The following is a 5,886-nucleotide window of genomic DNA, read 5'->3' as shown; positions in this document are numbered from 1 at the left end:
AACTCATAATTTTGATCTCATCATAGAACTATCTAAAGTCTAAACACAATTTCTTCAATCCCCATATTAAATTCTCACACCCGACGTTGTAGAATGTATTAAACAAAACTAGTTACATTCAAATACATAATTTTTTTAAGTATATATCAAGCAATGCGTAATGCTTGAAACACAGATTATGATATGTATTTGTATATGGATAATTGAATTCGTACCCATACAACTTATATCTCATCTAATACGTTGGTCAAAGAAATTACCTAAATTAGAAAAAAGTTGGAAATGGTAGTCAATACTGAAAAAGTAAACTTGACTCGTTCTACGCACTTGGGGTGGGTAAGATGATAGTGAAGTGCTGAAGTCGATTGTGAAATGGATTAGAAATTGCATTGTCTTTTTTTGTGAAAGTACAGTGATATATTTGTTTTTTTGTTTTAACAACAAAAATTGACAAAGACTTGATTATAATTTTATTTCTGGTGATATAACTTGTAATTATCTAGCACCTCACATAGCTTATCCAATATCTAACATGGTTAATGCTTGACAAAGACTTTTGTAACTATCCGAAGAAAACTTAGACTAAAATAAAAGAGAGAAAACAACATCCTTTTCTTTTCTTTCTTTTTTTCTTTTAAATTTTACATGGACATATACGAACATGAAAAAAAGTAAAACTAATTCAGTTACTAACATTAGTATATTTTTGTTTTAGATTAGGTTCTTTAAAAAAAATTTGTTTCCTTAGTTAGACAAGTACTTTTGTGTATATATAGTTATAGATTGGTATCAAACTACATCACGCGAGTTCAATAAATTTATAAAAAATGACAATTTTACAAGATGTGAAATTTGGTATGGTGTTACTTGTGCACGATTAACGGAATGTAGAGGCGCACAAAAGGGTTGGGTCAACCAAGCTTGGGGAAGGCTCAGCCCGCAAGCCACCACTGAAAAAAGAAGCACGTTAAGACAGTTCTAAAGTCACCTGTTCTGTGAGCTTCTTTCTTCGTCTAAAGTCACCTTTAATTTCTGTTGTTCTTAGCTTCAGAAAACGAAACATATTGAGATTTATATTCACTTGTTTGTGGCAAAGTTGCTACTACTGACATTTGAGTGATTCATGTTTCGTCTTCATCACAATATGCTAACATATTTACGAAAGGCATTCCCTCACGATTATTTACTGATTTGCGATCTAGTTTGAATGTTTAGTCTTTATCCCACTTTTATACCGTGGGGAATATTAATTATTTTTATGTAATATTTAGGCCATGGATTAGTTTTGTATAGCTTGGCCCATACCATTGTTATATTTATTAGTGTGATCAATGGAAACCAACTCCCCTTTAGGTAATTATTCAAAGTTACTTTGTTTAGTCTGCGACTATGAAATATATACAACTTTCAAGCTCGATCGACTTCATGTTGTATTGAAAATCTTAATTAATGAAATAGCTAATTAATGACCCAAGTAGACAATTTGATATATACAAAATCAAAGATATGATTACTGTAGTAAATCGATCTAATTGCAATCATTATAATAGAGCATAAAGCTGTCTTGTTTAGTTGATATATTATAATTTCGAATCCAATTAAACTTACTAATCTAGTTGTTTTTTGATATGTCAAAATTTCGAATTCAATTAAACTTATCTATATGGTTTTGATTTTTTTTAGTCTCACCTATGTTCCATCCCTTATTAATGGATATGTGTATGATGTATGTTTAATGTTTGTGTATCGTATGTGTATATATGAAGGAGACACGTGATGCTGCACCTTGTCAAGATGGTTATAACATGTCTATCATATATAATATGGATGTTCAAGTATTCGTTTAATGAAAATTTGAAACGATGATAATAGGGAGAGGTAATAAATAGTTTTAATTGATAATTGCTTCGTTGGTCATAATTAAGAACCAAGAAAATCCACAACTTATAAAATGCGGTTCTGAATCTTTACATTTACGAAACAGAAAGAAGTAATCTTAGCTAGGTCCCCAGCAGCTCAAGTACATGACTTGCCGGAGGGAATCATCGGAGTTCGTCTTCTTGTTCCCGACGTCGACTTTGGCTCCAAGTAAGCTGGAAAATGGGCGGAGATCGGAGTGTTCAGCGCCCGTGGAGGAAGTGAAGGCCTTCTTGCTGTGGCGGATAGACTTGATTAGCGATTTCAGTTTGCAGCCCTGATCGGTGTGTCCGTTGACAAGGGCGACGCCGGCGGCCATCCAAACACGTGTCAGAGAACTCATTTTGTTATTCGGTAGTAAAGTTATATGTTTGGTTAAGTTGAGTATGGTATAGAGATAGGTATTTATAGAGATCAGTGGTGAGATAAAGTAATTGTACTGTACAATGTTGCAATGCATTCAGGGTATGGTTTTGCTTTTTAAGATGTTGGAAACTGCTGGAATCCAACAAAAGTAGAATCTATCCGACAATTTTGCATTTTCTTTTGATATCATATTCGACTTTATAGTTAATTAACATGTCTCTAGTGCTTCAAACAAAATTTCATAATATATGTTTTATTAACAGTTATATGAACATAATATTTAATTATTTATCTAATAAGATATAGACGTATCTAATTCCAATTCAAGATGAACATATGATGTAATCAATCCGTGTTTAAACTTTAACCCGTAGATATTAAGCAAAACAAAACAATTGAGACTGTTATATCGAAAATTAAAAAAAAAATCATTTAAGTGCAAGATGTTATCTTTATAATGTTATACATGATATATGTAAGTGATACTCTCATAATTTACATAAGCTTATATATGATCAATCAAATGCCCTTTTGACATCACATATTTTATTATTATTATTATTATTATTATTATTATTATTTAACATGCAACATATTTTCCACTACGAAAAAGTAAATGTTGACTCGTATTTTGAAGTATGCAAGTGGTCGTGTAGGATGATCGCGAGATGCAATAAAAAAAGCGTATCTGTCTCCGTCATAAACTATATTTTAATTTTTAGCTGCTCAATTATTATTATTATTAAAACAGATAAAACATCGAAATAACATCTTCCATGAAAACTATGTGTACAGATGAAATACTTCATATTCTTTAAAAATATTATGATATCAATAACAAGGTAAATTAACGAAAATGCTACAAACACTACAACAATTTAAATCTATGCCGACAAGACATATGCCGACGATAAATGTCGTCGCTAAAGTAGAGCTATGCCGACAACATGTCGTCGACATAAAGTTCTACAACTTTGACCATATTTGTTTGACTAGAAAAGTTAAACCGACGACACGTTGTCGCCATAGATTCGGCGGGAATGAATAAAAGTTTCGTGGTTTCTGAAAAACTATGTCAACGAGATGTCGTCGGTATAGGTTATTAAAAAAATAATTTTGATTTATTTATATTCCGTGTTGCAGAAAGAAAAAACGTTGTCGTTTTCCTAAGGCTATCCCGACGACGTGTAGTCGGCATATGATGCGACAATCTGCGTGAAATATCTGTCCCGACGAGATGTCGTTGGTACAACCCTTTTTTAATTAACTTTTTTATTTACGAAAACACGAAACGACGTAGTTTTACTTTCTCTATACCGACAACATATCATTGGCATAGGGTTTAGCCCTAACAAAACATCGGCTGCGTTCATTTTGCAGATCGTGTACAATTATGTTTCTCTCTCGCTCCGTCGATGACCACACCTCTCCTCCGGTTCCTCCCTTCACCGGTGCAACTAGGAGGTATGCTTCTTGGTGCTTGTTTTCTTCTTAGTTTGTGATTGCTAAAGTTTTTGCACTGATTTTGTTTTTTGTTTTTTTTTCGGTTGGAGCCTTCATGTCACACCCCCAAACCGGAATGATGGAAATGTTCATGGGTGAAGGACGTCATGTACAGTATCACAACAATGCATAATAGTAATCAAAGTACAACAACAACCATTGTATTTACAAAGTTATAAGTTTTACATCTGTGTTCAAAACATAATGTATATGTCACAAAAAGTACAAGTTTTAAAGACATGAGTTTATAGACCTCCGTCTTCTTAAAAGCTGTGGTTGTACCTGTATTACTGTTTCCCTGAGAATACAAGTAGTTTTGAAAATGTGTCAACAATTAAGTTGGTGAGTTCATAAATATGTTTATAACTGAAATATTTTTTCTTGTCCTTTGATAAAGTAATCATGTTTTCCCAGAAAATCCTATATTTTCTGTTGTAGTATAAAGTAAGTAAAATGTGTGAAAGTTACTGTACTCTAATGTGGTAAATTGTGATTTAGTTCACTAGAAATCATGAAAAGTATGTTTTCTCTGTACCGAAATAGTATTCTGTACCTATACTTGTAAAACATTGTATTATAGTTTAATTTTAATAAAACTATGTGAAGTTGTTTCCTTATTCATACACTAATCATTTTATTCAATACCAAATTGTGAGTTATTATAACCATACTAGATGACCTAGGATGGCCTGAACACGACGTTCTTCAGGCGTCGCAAAAGCTACAACATTTGTCACTACAGGTCTGCCGACCTAGCTGTTGCAAGCAGCTTTGGTGCGGGATTGTCAATCCCGTATAGATCTATACACAAGTGTCACGCTCTCCCTCGAGAAGATTCTGGTTATAATTTCAGGACTTGGTTGGTACTTGGAAAAGTACGTGAAGATTGTCTCACAAATGCTATATTGATGATTACGTGTGAAATAATGAAAAGTTACTTTGAAAGAAATACACTGTAAGTAAGTTTCATATACTATGATTTATATGTTTGTTATCAGTAAAATATTCTGTTTGCTTTCTGAAAAATGTTCTCTACTCGTTTTCCGTTATGTACTTTGTTTCTTTTCTGTTATGTATTCTGAACCTTGAAACTAATGAATAAGTTCTCTAAACTATACCTATTATAGTTTACTGTTTGTTTTACGGTAATGAAAACCTTTGTCAACTTTTGTAAGAATCTGTAATACTATCGTTCTATGAAATCCACTCTGTGTACTCAAATAGTATTTAAAAGTTTGAAAACCATTTTATGTTTATATAAATGTAATATTTATATAAGGGTTAATGTAATAAAAACCCTCAAGTTTTGTTGGGTCAAAAATATGGTTTATACTTTGCTTTTCTAGTTGATTGTAATTTTCTGTAATATTATATGTGTTTACGGTCAGGTTTACGGCCAGGTAGTGTTTACGGCCGTAAACAGGTTTACGACCGTAAACCCTGTTTACGGCCCAATGGGTGTTTACGACCGTAAACTCCGTTTACGGCCGTAAACCCAGTTTGCGGCCCAATCGAGTATATATAGGGGTGAGGGGTGTGAGGAATAGATTGATGAATAGTAGAGAGTGTACGGAATACAGAGAAGGGAGTGTGTGTTAGTGTGTGAATCTTGTAAGGAAACTTCATTCTAATCAATTCAAACAAGATTCATCATCTTCTTCTTCTCCTTCTCTTCTATTTGATCTGACATCATCCGTTTGATTGAGATTCCGCACCATCAAACGGATCTGATTGATACACAGGCAAATTAGGGACTTACAATTGGTATCAGAGCTTGGATTGTATCACTCATTTTTGTCAGATCTGGAGCTTATTTGATCTTATTTTTGAAGGATTCTTGCGTTTTTGGATAGATCGTGGCAAAATAAGGGGGGTTTCTTCTTCGCGTTTTTCCTAAAAACGAGTTTTTGATCGAGTTTTGGAGCAAAAAGGGGCAAAAACGCTGTTTTTCGTCAAGAACAGCGACTTCCGAAGTGTTTACGGTCGGCGGCGGCGTTTACGGATAGGGTTTCGGAGCTTACGGTCCGGGGTTTACGGTCCGAGGACTCGCCTTCGCGCCTCGGATCCTCGGCCTCGCTTCATCCTCGCATCGCAGCAGCC

The 5,886-nt window shown here is 33.9% G+C and overlaps 1 long non-coding RNA gene across 1 annotated transcript; it reads left to right on the top strand.

Moving 5' to 3' along the window:
* Window positions 1-820: 820 nt before the first annotated feature.
* LOC145166116 (uncharacterized) lies at window positions 821-2,401 on the top strand. Its single transcript, XR_013740388.1, has 2 exons — window positions 821-995; window positions 1,767-2,401. It is a non-coding gene; the product is annotated as an uncharacterized LOC145166116 (long non-coding RNA).
* The last annotated feature ends 3,485 nt before the right edge of the window (window positions 2,402-5,886 follow it).

This window comes from Lactuca virosa, chromosome 3, assembly GCF_052849685.1.
Source record: "Lactuca virosa cultivar CGN04683 chromosome 3, Lactuca_virosa_CGN04683_v6, whole genome shotgun sequence".
Classification (NCBI taxonomy): domain Eukaryota; kingdom Viridiplantae; phylum Streptophyta; class Magnoliopsida; order Asterales; family Asteraceae; genus Lactuca; species Lactuca virosa.
This window is presented reverse-complemented; position numbering and strand designations above follow the sequence as displayed.